Source organism: Anas acuta, chromosome 2, assembly GCF_963932015.1.
Source record: "Anas acuta chromosome 2, bAnaAcu1.1, whole genome shotgun sequence".
Taxonomy (NCBI): domain Eukaryota; kingdom Metazoa; phylum Chordata; class Aves; order Anseriformes; family Anatidae; genus Anas; species Anas acuta.
Window position 1 is genome coordinate 92,414,598 of NC_088980.1, and position 16,300 is coordinate 92,430,897.

Genomic DNA, 16,300 nt, shown 5'->3' on the forward strand with positions numbered 1-16,300 from the left:
ATTTCGGATGTTTTGTTATAACCGATTTCCTTTTGCATATGAGATGAACTGAATGTGGAAAATGTTGCAACTGGTAGTTAAATGCTGCATGCCACCTAGATGGGTAGGTTTCTTATTCCAGATGATGCCATACCAAGGTTGCCCTCAGAATGGAAAACATTTTTTACATGTGATGAGTTACTATAACAGTAGATAGCTTAAACTAATACAGATAACGTAGCTGTAAATACTGAGGCAGTAATGATCATTGCAGAGCACATTTTCCTCAGTTCATTTGCAGAAATTCATGAACTTTGACAGTAATTCACAGAACTTGATGCTTTTTACCTTCTGTATTTGTGTTCCATTTTGACTCTTTCCAAAATCTTTAATACAATATTCAAAGTTACACAGAAATCCAAATACATTGTAGCAGGACCATAATAGACACCTTAGGATGTATACATCAAATTTATGTATCAAACACCACCACATTTCTTGCAAGCTAGGCATAAAAATGAAGGCACACCATTCATGATACGTATTTGATATTGTAGTTCTTAATGTATGAGGTCTTGACGGGTGGGAGAGGGAAGTGAAATTTCTGTCATATGATCAACGTTTATATGAAATTATGACAGGACCTTTGCTTCATCAGATACTCTGTGTTCAGCTCAGCTTTTTTTTTTTTTTTTTTTTTTTTTTTTTTTTTTTTTTTATGAAGCTGGAAAGGATGTATTTTTACACAGAACTCTGCCTTGAATTGATATTATAATGATTCTTGTAATTTTGGTCTTTCTCGCTATCTGATCTGTTATGTTAGATGTTGACAGTAACTTTGAACATATGTTTCTTCTGTAGATTTTGACAGAGTGCTGTTATTTCCTGTATAATAACAGTTTCAATTTCCTGTTCACCATTTTGTTTTTTTCACACAGTGATCAGAGAATAAAATCTTCAGGGAAGACTGAATATGATTTGATCTTTAAAGATGGCTGATTAATGAAATGATTAAACCCATTCTTCGTTCCTATCAGATAATGCTGAAATGATTACACATTCCTCTTCCCCCTTCCTTTTTTTTTTTTTTTTTTAACCAAAAATAAAAAGATCTAGTTGAGATGATTCTGGATTTGTAAAAAATTACAAATGCTAACTTCATAGGGGACTACAATTAGCACTACAAAAAAAAAAAAAAAAAAAAAAAAATCAATCTTTGTCCATTATAAGATTATGGAAACAGTGGGAGCTTGATTTTTGTGTCTCAAATATTTCTGCAAAGTTTTAAAATGTCATTCATACATTTTTCTTTAATTGGAAAGATAACTCCACCAACAGTTTACACTCCAGGAAGAGAATAGTCCAGATTTTCATGTATTATGAGCTAAAACAGATCCAATGATGATACTGGAATAGTTTAGATACACTGAATTATATATCTAAACCAAGAAGCAGTGCTGGGTGGATCTGCTGGATACCAATATCAATTATGTGTGGGGGACTCCTATGGTCTAGCTCTAATGTGGTCTAATGAACTGAACAATCATCAACAGCTAAAGCACAGTCAGGTTCTCTTTCAAGTATTTTTGAATACTATTTCAACATAACAGTTTATACCTGTGTAATCTCTTCAGTATGAACCAAGGCTCCACAAAAAGATGTAATTAGAAGGATACACTTCAAAAAACACTTCCGATCCAAAGTACACTGGCAGTGCAGACACATCTCATATAATTCTAGGGAATGTCTCCTGTATGATTCTAAACAATAGAATCACATAAATGTTTGGGTTAGAAGGACTTCCAAAGATCATCTAATTCCATAAATAGTGACACCTCTCACTTGACCAGGTTGCTCAAAGCCCCATCCAACCTTACCTTGAACGCTTCCATGGACAGGACATCCATAACTTCTCTGGGAAACCTGTTTCTGTGCCTCACCACACTGAGCAAAGAATTTATTCTGAATAAAATCTCAAATTTCTTCTGAATAATATCTCCAATTTAGAGGCCAGGATAGCATGCAGGGACAATATTGAACTCTTTACACAAATCCAGGTAGGTGTTGTCAGTTGCCCTTCCCTTATCAATCAATACAGTTAACCGCACTGTAGAAGGTCACCAGATTTGTCAGGCATGATTTGTCCTTAGTGAAGCCATGTTGTCTGTCACCAATCACGTCTCTGTTTTTCATGTGCCTTAACATAGTTTCCAGGAGGAAATACGTCTGTATAATACTTCTGTATAAATTCTGAAATTAGGATGTCTGTTAAATCAACCTTCAGCTATCATTTTAAAATTACCCTCCAGTTAATATTTGTTGGTTCTCTGTATAGTCTTATCTACGTAATAGCATTTGTTTAGTATTTTGGCAGTCATTAAGTATATTACATGCACAGTTCAGAGGTAAGCTTTACATAGTTCTCTGGTAGCCACTAGTGATAATATCTCAGTTGCACATCTTCTGTCTAGCAACTATGATGATGCGAACATAAACCTTGAAGTGAAAGTGAAGACCTCTTCTTACTACCTGTGGAATGGGACATGATGATTCAGATATCCAGATATGCACAAGACAGATAAGTAGCAAGAGAGATGTAGCAGTGAATGTTAATGACATGTAAGTAAGGAAAAAATAACTATACAGAGTGAAAGAGAGTTTAAAAGAACAATTCTCTAGGACGTTATTACTTCTGTGGAACAGAAACAACAAAAGAGAAACAACATTTCCACTGGGTACATTTAGAAGATTCCTGTTTCTAATACAAAATACTTAAGAAAATTCTGAATTTTAAAAGTATGTGTAATCCCTTGTGTTTAGTCAAGCCAGCCGCATTCTTGAAGTTAATCACATGCTTGAGAGTTCAGCCTGATTGTGGCAGACATTCTGCTTTGCAGAATTTAATAAATAACTCTGAATGAATAACTTATTCAACAAACGTAATTTCTTATACTGTTTGCAGAACGTCAATGAGCTAGCAATGGTTTTCTGAACTTATTCATTATCTCTATTGATTTGCTGGATATTTGTTAACTTAGTGCACTGATCATGAGCAGTTCCAGTTATGAACATTAGTAACTTGATATTTTAAAACAAGTTGAGTTTCCCAATACTGATTTTGTACACTATGACAAAAGGAAGACATGAATACAGTCAATTAGACTTACATGAACATTTACAATTTTACAAGAACATCAATTTATCTACCTTTAAACTCATGACACTTCTATTGTTATTAGGTGAAACAGGATGAAAACGTAGTCACATAAGACCCATAAGAATGCTAGATAAACAACTACCATTATGAAAAAAAAAAAGATTTTAAATGTGTGGATTCAATGTACAATGTGCTCAGTCAAAGACAAACTTCTTACTGGTCAAACATCCATTAAAATCAGGGGTGCTACAGAAAGGAGGGATTTGATCTCCAACACTCAAAGTGTAATGGTGGGGAACTGGATCACAGATAAACCAGCAAATACATTTGAGGCTCATCCATTGTTTTGTTCTTTCTTATATATATATTAAACAAGTAGGGGAGAAAATGTGGTAATATACTTTTGTCTCCTTACGATTTGAAAACTGATGTACTAGAACAGTTCAATGCTTTTTGACATTTGTTCTTTAATATGTTTCTGTAACATTCTGATGTAACTCCTATCATCCTGGTAATACTACTCCTTTTTTAACTCACAGGTTGAAAATTTGTTTTAGCTGTCTTATGACTGCCCACATGCATTGCCTTGAGGTATTTTTTCAGGGAGTACCCCCCATAAGACTTTAAGTTACAGTTAAATGGCTACAAGGTTACCTTAATATCAGTAGATGTTGTCTAAAGCTTTGGAAAGTCATGTCGTATCTTTAGCCAAACGCAGATATAAGTTTCCTTCAGGTTGGCCCAATAACACATAAAAGTTTCCTAAAAACAGGATTAAAAGGCAACTTTGTTTCAAATCTTCTTCACATTCCTAATGAAAAACATACATTTTCTTTCAAAACTTCTGGTTTAAATTTTTGTCAACTGGAGTTCTTTATGCAACATATTTTTATGACATTGCTAAACACTTTGAAGGGTCTTTGCTTTAGAGTGCGAGTTTACATACTTCACTATACAATTTGGATAAGCAGTGGTAGGTAAACTTTGAAAACTCACACATAAACATACCTGCTCTCTGCTGAGCACAGGAATTAGCTGGAATTAGTCTCCGGGGCCAGGATGCTACCATACTTGCAACTGTTGAGGGTGAAATAGAATGGTACCTCACTGGCAATGAAACCTCCTATTTCATGAAGACTGGTCTTTACACTTCTGCTTATAAATCCTGTTATTTAAAGCTATGTTCTGTTATGAACTCATATTTATATTTTATCTATTACAACAATGTTAAAAAGTGAGTCATATTTTAATTTTATGTTGTCCTCTTTCTAAGCCATAAAGATAGAAAATTTCAGCTTTTTCTGATCTCAGGGTCAGCGTACATGCTATGTAAAGTACATTAATTATTTTCATAAGTTTGCAGGTAACAACATCAGCAATAAGGAAGTTTTCCTGGTATACCTAGTAACACTAAGCAGTAACAAGAACGCTATAAAATCTGTTTTATAGAGGTAAGCACTGAAACTGCTGCTTTGTGGTTCATTTCAAGAGTGCTATTCCCTGCATTGTGCTGAACTCACCTCTCCATTATTCAAATTTCAGGTATTTTTGTTTGTGTGAGTATGTTTGGTTTGTTTGTTTTTAATTAGGCTACTTAACAGGATTTTTGTTTTACAAAAACCTTTAGGATTTATTTCTGTAAACTGGAAAGTTGGTTGTACATCATTGTGACTGAATATTGAACTAATCACTTCAGTTAACTGTCAGCTACCACTGACAAGAGGGGAACTCAATAAACCATGAATTAGTTCAGAGCTCTATTCAGCTCAATTTGTTGCTGTAAGTTACCTTTTGTGAGTTACAATATCCACTTCCCAACTGAAAAGCTCCTACTAAATCACAGCAGCAGCCAATTTCAGTCATGACCCATGCAGGGCTGCCCTTTTCTTTGTGGTATTCAGCTGTCATTCAAGTCAATCCTTTTCATTAAATATACTGTACCTCATCCTAAGAAGGCTAGTTCAATAAAAACATTGCAACTGCATATTGTTATTAAAAAAGTATGTATATTCATTCTCAACAAACAACAACCAGGGTGTTTATCCTTTTGGAATATGAAAAGACAAGAAGTGTACTCTGTTTTGGTGCATATCTGAGCACATCAAATACCATGACTGCTCATTCAAAAGCAGATAGATGTGCAGCACCTTCAGTATTCTGAGACCTCATATACTAATCTTGAATATTTTACAAATTTTTATTTATAAATATTTTTTTTCAAGAAATTTCTCAAAAATTTCTTTTGAGAAAAAGAACTCTGCTATTAAATTTTTATATGTGCTTTTTATTCTGGCTGACAATTCAGAAATATTTGTTACTGCATTGCAATAAAATAACAGAGGAGTTATCCTGTGCTTTCAGTGTGACACAACTCATGGGATTTGTCTCAAATCTTTATTTCAATCTAATGTGTGATATGTTTCCAGATGTAACTCTACCATCAGCCTAAACAAGTTCAAAATATGTGAATTCATTGTGATTCCCTTCATATGTTATTTAAAAATTTCCATTAAAAATATTTTTGAAAATATCATATGTATGATATGATTCAATGGTCCTACACCATATTTAATGTCTTCATTCAAATATTTCTGATGAAGTTTTGTGTCCTGTACTAGAAGACTGCAGACCAGATAACCAACATAGTCCTTGTGGGACTGATAAAACGTGAATCCTGGAAAAGCTTGAGAGGGATCAGAACTCTGCCAACCCCTGAAACAGACACATATCTTGTCCTTCTTAATTAAGTAAAAATAATGTTTTACAACAGAAAATAAGATAAGCAAATGCTAATCAAAAGTATAAGAAAAATAACCAAAACAATTGGAGATACAAGGAACCTATAGAAAATTTGATCAATTACCATTTAGTTCAGGACAGATTAATTCACTTGTTTTCTTTCTTTTGACCTGAAAGTAATCTGGTTTCCTGAGTATTTTATGCATCCTCCAATGTTAACACTCCAAGAATGAAAATAATAGTGTGGAGCAATAATAATCATACATGCTTTGTAGCTTTTGGTGAAGTTTTCAATTGTAAATGCTTTCAAAGTTCATTTATTAAAAAAAGTGGTGTGCAGGATGTTCTTTTTCCAGAGCAAATGGAAAGAGTATCCTCTGAAAATGAATATCTCTATTTATTTTTTTTTCTATAGATACATTTCTTAGTATATGTATATTAATTTTGTGATAAAACCTCTTTTTGTAAGTATGATACCATATTATTTTTAATTCCACTATGCAATAACACTGGTGTGTGTGTTTCCTGTAGTGTTAAAAGCACTTCTATTGAGACTGCTACAAGTACAGGTGCTTTTACTAATGCTCTGTACTGCTTCCAGTCTTATACTGCCCAGCGATGTGAAGAGCACCACAGCTTTATGCACCTTTAGTTACCTCGAGTTTGTGTGTGTTAATCATGTTGAAGGTCAAATTAGTGTTCTAGACATGAGACTTACCTATACATTCGTGTTAGAAAAAGTGTGCAAAAATCTTTCTAAGCAAGTGAACTCTTGAGCGACTGTTCCATTAATGAACCTGTATCCTCTCTTCCATATGTTATTTTGTCCATAACTTTTGTTATTTTTTCACGCTCATGTTTAAACTGAAGCTGGCTGCAGAGGTAGCTGAAGGATTTTAAAGTACTTGAAGACCTTGCTTGTATGCCAATCTGAGCCATCAGGGTAGCTCATGAATTAAAAATAAATAAATAAATAATCTCATTTTGTACTTTATATCAAAGTAGCCAAGAGGACAACATGAAACAGTGCAAACCACTTATTTAACAATGTCTAATAAAGGGAAGAAGTGGGATACACCTCCACCGGCCTTCACCTAGTACTGTCAGTCATCACAAAGCAGTTTCAAAGCAGAAAATGCGTCCAGAAATAAAATGTTTTCACCTCACAGACTTTCGTTGTCAACAGATTTGCGTCTTCCAATGTGCTACCAGCTATTCACACAGGCCAGATATGAGATTCAAGTAGACAGTGACAGTCCAAGGAATTCTTGAATCAAATGAACATGATGACTGGGAAAAGGAAACAGTGTTCCTCAAAAAGCTTTCCTGGGACATCCTACAGGCATTCATATTATAAACCATGTCTTTTGAGCACTTAGGTCCAAAGCCACAGCAATGAAGCACGTAAGAAAGGAAAGCACAGACCTTTCACTCACAAAGTCCATAGGAAAAAAGACTCGAAGTAAAGCTTAGTTGGTTCAGCTACATACACGTTCACATTTTAAACAGTGCAGTGAATAGTGCTAGTACCCTGGCGAGCTGACTGCAAATTTGTACAGCTTGACTTGTCCTGACTGGCACTGTTATCCTTAACAGCAAGGAATGTAAAAAACAGTGATGTTGGCAGATTGCAACCTCACTGATTTCATGATCAGGGAGTACTACAAAATATCTCGATGTATGATATTTTCAAGTAGAAAATGTTTACCTCAGAAGCCCAAGTGAAGCATTTGCAAGAAACTGTGTCATACAGCAAAGGGGGACAAGCACTTTCCTATGTGCAGTGACATGGGGTTGTTGTCTTTTCATAGGCTTCATTTTCCAAACATTGATTGACCAGCACTAAGTTAGCTGAAGTGCTTGCATGCTTTTTTGAAGCTAATAGTGTTCATGTTTTGCTGTGTGCTCCTTTCTATCAGTTCTGCTAATTAGCTGTTCGGGACTTCACTGTATTGCTTTGCCTTCTATAAAGAATTATTTTGCCTTTTTTTTTAAAAAAAATAACTTAAATATATATATATAATATATATTATGTATTTATATATATATATTTTAAATATGTATATTTTAAAAAGTTTAGCTTCAATGATGGTAGCAAGGGTTTAACTTCTAGTACACAAGTACTTCCCTCACAATATAGTAGACACTTGACCCTTTCTGGAAAGGGCATTGCTCTGAATTGAGTATGACTACATGAGTATATGACTGCATATATATTGTGTATATATATTATATATATATATATATATATAATGATTTATTCTCAAAAGCAATACAAGCAAACCATCCTGGTCTGTGGTGAGAAACATAAATTTACAATTGTGTTTATCTAGATAACAAAGTACACAGAGTACACCATAAAATCCTAACATATGCTATGATCTCTCAACCATCCCACTGTGTTTACCCTTTGATCTTTACTCGACCTTGGCAGTGCAGATGTTCCTAAAAGAGAAGAGAGCTCAGTTCATACTTCTATTCCAAATACTACTTGTATGTTTGCTGTTATAAAACTTTTGCCAAAAATCTCATAAGGGGGTCCTCTAGAAGAATATGGAGGCCAGCTCTTTTCTCTTTTCTTGCTTTCTTCAGTGAAAGTCCAAGCCACAAGGTTGATTACTTTAAACCAAGTCTCTTTCTAACAAAATAAAATTTTAAACACGTTGCATAAAGTAGAAATTTATTCACGAGGAAAAAAAAAATGTTTTCCTTTTCCTCCCTGGCAGCCTAGAGCTCAGTGTTTAAAAAATGTTTTGGGGAGAGGTGAGATATGATTTTAGCTGAGAACTACATCTAGATGTGCCATTTTCTGTAGCCACTGTTTGAGTACATAAATGTCTTAGAGGGACTTCTACTTTTGCCACAGTTTGGAAGGGAACAGGGTCTGACACTGCCTTTGTGCAGAGGCCTATTGATTATGTGATGACAGAATCACAGAATAACAGAATCATCTAAGTTGGAAGAGACCTCCAAGATCATCTAGTCCAATCGCTGACCTAACACTAAGTCCTCCACTAAACCGTATCACTAAGCACTACATCTAAATGTCTTTTAAAGACCTCTAGGGATGGTAGCTCAACCACTCCCCTGGGCAGCCCATTCCAATGCCTAACAACCCTTTCAGTAAAGAAATTTTTCCTAATATCCAACCTGAAACTCCTCTGGCACAACTTTAGCCCATTCCCCCTCGTCCTGTCACCAGGCACGAAGGAGAATAGACCAACCTCCACCTCGCTACAGCCTCATTTAAGGTATCCGTAGAGTGCAGTAAGGTCACCCCTGAACCTCCTCTTCTCCAGGTCCCTCACCAGCTTCGTTGCCCTTTTCTGGACTCGCTCGAGCACCTTGATGTCCTTTTTGTAGCGAGGGCCCAAAACTGAACACAGTACTCGAGGTGCGGCCTCAACAGAGCTGAGTACAAGGGGACAATCACTTCCCTAGACCTGCTGGCTACACTGCTTCTTATACAAGCCAGGATGCTGTTGGCCTTCTTGGACACCTGAGCATACTGCTGGCTTATATTCAGCCAACTATCAACCAATACTCCCAGGTCCTTCTCTGCCAGACAGGACCTTTCTAACCATTCATCTCCCAGCCTGTAGCGCTGCTTGGGGTTATTGTGCCCCAGGTGCAGGACCATCACTTGGCCTTGTTGAACCTCATGCAGTTGACCTCAGCCCATCAGTCCAGCCTATCCAGATCCTCCTGCAGAGCCTTTCTACCCTCAAGCATATCGACACATGCACCTAACTTGGTGTCATCTGCAAACGTACTGAGGGTGCACTCAATCCCCTCATCCAGATCATTAATAAAGATATTAAAGAGAATTGGCCCCAGTACTGAGCCCTAGGGGACTCTACTAGTGGCTGGCCTCCAACTGGATATAACTCCATCAACCACAACTCTTTGAGCCCGGCTATCCAGCCAGTTTCTAACCCAATGAAGTTGTACGCCAGTCCAAGCCATGAGCAGCCAGTTTCTTGAGGAGAATGTTGTGGGAAACAGTGTCAAAAGCCTTACTGAGGTCAAGGTAGACCATATGCCCTTCCCTCATCCACTAAGCATGTCACTTTGTCATAGAAGGAGATCAGGTTCGTCAATCAGGACCTGCCTTTCATAAACCAATGCTGACTGGGCCTGATAGCCTGCTTGCCCTGCAAGTGCCACACGGTGATAGATAATCTGCTCCTTGACCTTCCCTGGTACTGAGGTCAAACTAACAGGCTTCCCAGGTCAACCTTCCAGCCCTTCTTGTAGATGGGTGTCACATTTGCCAGCCACCTGGGACCTCCCCTGATAGTCGGGACTGCTGATAAATGATAGAAAGTGGCTTGGCCAGCTCTTCCGCCAGTTCTCTCAGTACCCTTGGGTGGATTCCATCTGGCCCCATAGACTTGCATACATCTAAGTGCTGTAGCAGCTCACCATTTCCTCGTGGATTGTGAGGGCCACATTCTGCTCCCCATCCCCTTCCACCAGCTCAGGCTTTTGGGTATCTAGAGAGCAACTGGTCTTGCTGCTAAAGACTGATGCAAAGAAGGCTTTAAGCACCTCTGCCATTTCCTCATCTCTCGTCATTAAGTTTCCCCCTTCATCCAGTAAAGGATGGAGATTCTCCTTAGTCCTCCTTTTTGTGGTTATGTATTTATAAAAACATTTTCTCTTATCCTTAACAGCAGTAGCCAGATTGAGCTCCAGGTAAGTTTTGGCCTTTCTAATTTTGTCCCTACACATCCTTAAAAAATCCTTATAATCCTTCCGAGTGGCCCACCCTCTTTTCCAAAGACCATAAACACTCTCTTTTTTCCTAAGCTCCAGCCACAACTCCTTGTTCAGCCAGGCCAGTCTTCTTCTGTGCCGGCTCATCTTTGGGCTCATGGGGACAGACTGCTCCTGAGCCATTAAGATTTCCTTCTTGAGGAGTTCCCAGCCTTCCTGAACACCTCTGCCATTCAGAACTGCCTCTCAAGGGACTCTGCAAACCAATGTCCTGAATAGCTCAAAGTCTGCCCTCTGAAGTCCAAGACACATAATGTCTACTACATTCAGCTCTTCTGGAGACAGAGAGGAGAGCCAGTACTGACTCATTCCTCCCAAACAGGACTCTGCATGATGAGAAGGAAGCTCCACACATTCTGTAGTGAGGAGCTGTGGTGCACATATGTCAAGAATAGAACTTCAGGTGCAGCAAGTATCAGCACTCAGAGACACTAAACATTACCTCTGCTTTATCCAAGGAGCACGTGGGTTGGAAGGGTTTCTTTGGATCAGCCACAGCCAGGACCTTAACCCAGACTCAGTAAATGGAGAATAATTCTTCTGTGGTCTGTTTGTTTGTTTGTTTTATTGCTCTTGTTAAAGACTATAAAGAAGAAACATCTTTAATGATTATGAGCTCTCACAGAAGGCCTCTGGGATTAGAATTTATTAGGATTAGGATTTATTTCTATTTCCATTATTTTTCTATTTTTTATTTTAAATAAATTAAATAATATTGGAAAAAACATTGGTAAGAATTTACAGGAGTCATAACATGCAGTAGTTAGAAAGTATTTCAGCACTCTTCAAGACTGTATTTTCCATTTGTTTATTTAGAGGACCAACTGTGGTTCTACAGTTTATGCAGGCATTTTACTGGGTTTCACCAGGTTTCTTCCTAGGTGCACATATGGCCTTCTTCCTTCGCATTTTCTCAGGCACACTACTCTGATATCAGTTTATCAGATTTTTGTCTAATTGGCTGTGCATGTATGACCTGTGTGGACTCCTTTTAGTTTACATTACATCAGGTAAGGCTTAAAAGAGCCAGAGAGATCTACTGTGTCACACAAAACATGTTCCCTCTGTATTCACTTTGCTTTAGTGCAAGCCCTCTCTGAATAACATCTTTCTTTTATCTATGCAGCTAACAAAGTAACAAGAGCACTGTAACTACCATAATGAATTTAAGCAGAAATATTGAGTCTCAAACATTTGAAGAATTTAAAAAAGAACAATAAATCGAGTTTAAAAAAATCAAAAACTGAAATTTACTTTTGTTTGTTTGTTTGTTTCTTACAGGCATCTAGGCTTCTATAATGTTTTCCATATGATAAACACAGACTTTCACAGGGAAAGGACTCTTGCAAAAAATTCTAGTAGATTTTTTTTATTTTTTTTTTAAGGGGAGATCGGGCAAATCAAGTTTTAAAAAAAATAAAATTATGCTAAGCATCAGGGCTAAAGGGAGTTTCTATCACTCTAATATTTTGTTTTGAATGCCTAAAAGATTGATGAGAACAAAGGGAAGTTGTTCTTTTCTTTGGAATACATGTATGATTTCAAATAAATAAAGATGCTTAGCAAATGGAAAGATTAGTATTTCTGCACATTTTGAAAGAGTCATTCATGACAATACTCTAACTCTTATTATACAACCTGAGTTCACACAAAGTATGCATTTAAAATGAAAAATGTATGGGTATTTTTCAAGACTTCAATGGATCATCAAAACCAGAATATGTTCAGAAGTGTGTTACTCTCTGGAAATTAACTACGTTTTTCCATATGAGTAAATGATCCACATTTTTATCATTTTAAGTTTTTCTTTCATGGTGCATTATTTAAATTGTTATGTTTGGTCTAGATACAACAGAAAAATGAACATGTTGCATAATTGTAGAGTTGTTTCAAGAAAATTACAAAAGTTACTTCTTTAGTTTTAGATGACATATTCGTTCTTTGGGTACTTGTTTCTAACAAATTTAACCACAAAACAATCTAATCAATTTAAAAGCTACAGAAGTTATGATGTAAACCTATTTCTACCATGTTTTTAATGACAGTTTTTTTTTCTGTCTTCCAGAGTAAGAACATTTATTTGACTAAATAGTTTTACTTGTGATATGATAATTCCAAATTCCATGAAAATTCCAAAAGGCAGTTTGAGACCCTTTCTTTGGTGTATTTTCAGGCCAATATTGATATAATCTATTTATCCTCCAAAGCAAGACTTCGAATACTCTTTCTGTTTTTACATCTTAAATGGTTTCCCAGTAAAACCATATCTGTACTTCACTTTAATATTTTTTTTTTCCAGCAATAGATTGAAAAGAATGAGGCAGCTGTAGCACACAGATGTTGATGTTTGAAAGGACTACCTCAATGTCCCTGCACAATGCATTGTTTTTTACCTTCACAATGAGTGAAGGTAAATTTGTGGCTATTTAGTTGATATGGGGTTAGCGTTCTTGCAGATGTCATTTAGTGACTGCTGAAAATGTACTTTTTAGTGTGACTTTCAGGGCTAATATAGTTTATGTTTGTATCTCTGTGAATGGAATTTATGTTTAAACCAACTAAAACCTATTGATAAGAATGCAGAAACCTTTCTGTCAAGTTCTGCTTCAACTGGACTTGGAAAAGGTTCTGGGACCAGGCTTCTACATGATAATCTTCCTCAAATACGTGAGTAAATTTACTCTCTCAACTGTGGAAACAAGCGAACTCATAGAAAAAGATTCAGCAGTTCTCTATAAATATGCCCCATTATGTTCTTATACCTAATGGCACATTGTTTCTTCAGCTTTGTTAAATATTTTAATTAAAACATGTTAACAAAGCCTACGAAAAATAAATGAAACTACTCACAAGGAAATTAAACTTAGAAGCTAAGCTCATTTATAACAATTATATTTCAATTAGGCTTTACTAGGGATGGGTGAAGGGAAAGATAAGAAGAAACTATGATGATGTCTGAGTTTCTTAAATATTCCTAGTGTCCTGTTTGTAAAGTCCACAATATTTATGATAACAGTATATGACATGCAAGCTTTTTCATGCCAGTTACTATAATGAAAAATTCAGTCATAGTGCTACATCAAAATGAGTCAGGATTTGACTCCTAGGTTTTGTAAAGTTTCATAGAATCATATAATCATAGAATATCCCAAGTTGGAAGGGACCCACAACAATCATCAAGTCAATCTCCTGACTCCACAAAGAACCACCCAAAAATCCAACCATGTGCCTGAAAGTGGTGTTGTTTTTTTTTGAACTCTGACTTTTTGAACTCTGACAGGCTTGGTACCATGACTATTTCCCTGGAGAGCCTGTTCCAGTGCCTGACCACCCTCCTGGTGAAGAAACTTGTCCTAACATACAGCCTGAACCTCCCCTGTCACAGCTTCATGTCATTTCCCTGGACTCTATTGCTGATCATCAAAGAGAAGAAATCAGTACCTGTCCCTCTGTTCCCCTCATGAAGAAGCTGTAGACCATGATGAGGTCTCTTGTCTCCTCTTCTCTAGGCTGAACAAACCAAGAGTCCTTAGTTGCTTCTCATACATTTTCCCCTCTAGACCTTTAGTCATCTTAGTTGCCCTCCATTGGACACTCTCAAATAGCTTTACATCTTTATATTTTGGTGACCAAATCTGCACACAGTACTCATGAGGCTGCACCAACACAAAAGCTGAGCAGCACAATCACTTCCCTCAACTGACTAGCAACATTGTGCCTGAGGTATCCCAGGATACAGCTGGCCCTTTTGGCTACCAGGGCACACTGCTGATTCTTGTTCAACTTGCTGTCAGCCAGAATCCCTAGATACCTCTTGTCCCTCAGACTGTACATATACCCAGGGCTGCCCTGCCCCAGTTACAGAATCTAACACTTGCTCTTGTTAACTTCATGAAGCTCATGATTGTCCAGCCCTCTAATTTTGTCAAGATCTCTCTGCAAGGCCTTTCCACCCTTGAGGGAATCAACAGTTCCTCCTAATGTAGAATCATCTTCAAACTGTCTTAGTATACATTCAAGTCCTGCACCTATATAATTTATGAAAACATTGAAGTGAAGTGGCCCCAAAATGGAGCTCTGGGGAACCCCGTTAGTAACTGGAAATCATCCTGATGTAACGCCATTTACTTTGAGCCTGACCCATCAACCAATTGTTTACCCATTGTATTATGCATTTGTCCAGCTGTATGCTGGATATTTTTGTCCAGGATACTGTGAAAAAGAATACTAAAAGCTTTGCTGAAATCCCAAAAGATTACTTCTAGTGACTTCCCATGGTAAAATAGATGGGTAACCGATCTATTAAGACTTATTGTCTAATTAAGTTGGTTAGACATGACTTTCCCCTTATAAACCCATGCTGTCTATGACCAATGATTGCATTGTTTTTCAAGTATTGTTCAATAACTCCCAAAATAATCTCTACAATTTTACCAGGCACTGAAGTGAGACTGATAGGCCTGTAAATACCAAGTTCTTTTTATCTTTCTAGAAACTGGGATGATGTTTACCAATTTCCAGCCAACTAGAACCTCTTCAGATTCCCAAGACCATTGAAAAAAAAAATAAAATGAGAGAAGTCTCAGTAACATCAGCCAGCTCTTTCAGTAACCTAAGTTTGCTGCATTGCACTAAACAGAAGTACAACAGAAGTACTTATTGCTCTGATTCACAGATTCTATAGAATTTCTAGCTAGTCAGAAATTCTGACTTAGGTTATAAAATTGTATCAGATGATTCCTACACTAGGTCCAAATTTTTAGCTGGATTAGAACATTTTTATTAGATAAAAAAAGTGTGCCTTATTTCTCACCAATATTTACCAAACTTTAACTGCCAGCTTTTCCAACTTACCGTTTTCTGCTTTTAATTTAAAGAGTCATGAAACACCAGAAATCTAGTGATGCAGAACTGCCAAGAACCTAGTCACCTCCTCACATTCTTCTGCAACCATTTCCAGGTTTCATTACATACTATCTTCCATTTGGAACAGATTATGTTACAATAATTTTTAAAATAATTATAATTAGCTTATAATTAAGTTACAATAAAATTATTTAAAATCATGTTATTGTAATTTTATTGTTTAAAATAATTATAGTTAAATTATAATTAAATTACAATATTTGTTAAAATAATTAACAACAAATTGCCAGACAAAGGAATTAGTGACAGACATTTTAAAACTACATCTATTTTTCTATCCAAAGTTTCTAACTGTAAAGATCAAATATGTTCCAATAATCCTTGCTAATTTTCTTTGTGAATTTTTAAAATCTGCTAAGGTAATGCTTTTTACAAGTGTGCTTCTTTCTTAAAGAATATGAAAATACCAGCTAATTTTTTATAAGGGTGACCCTAGATGAGAAAAATTAATGATGTACATGCATGCTTACTGAAAAGAGATTGGAAATCTGGTAGATAATACTGCACATTTTTCATCATATTGTTATCATATCATTAAAAAAAAAAAAAAGTTAAAAAAAATCTTTATCATCAAGTCATTGATTTATTTCCTTGGTGAAGGAAAGAGCACTGAGTGATTCACTCAAGTTGTTTAGGTGAATTAGTTCTAATAGATTTTTGTATATTTGTTTTTTGTTTCTTTGTTATTCTCACACCACCAGAAAATCAGCTCATCACTTA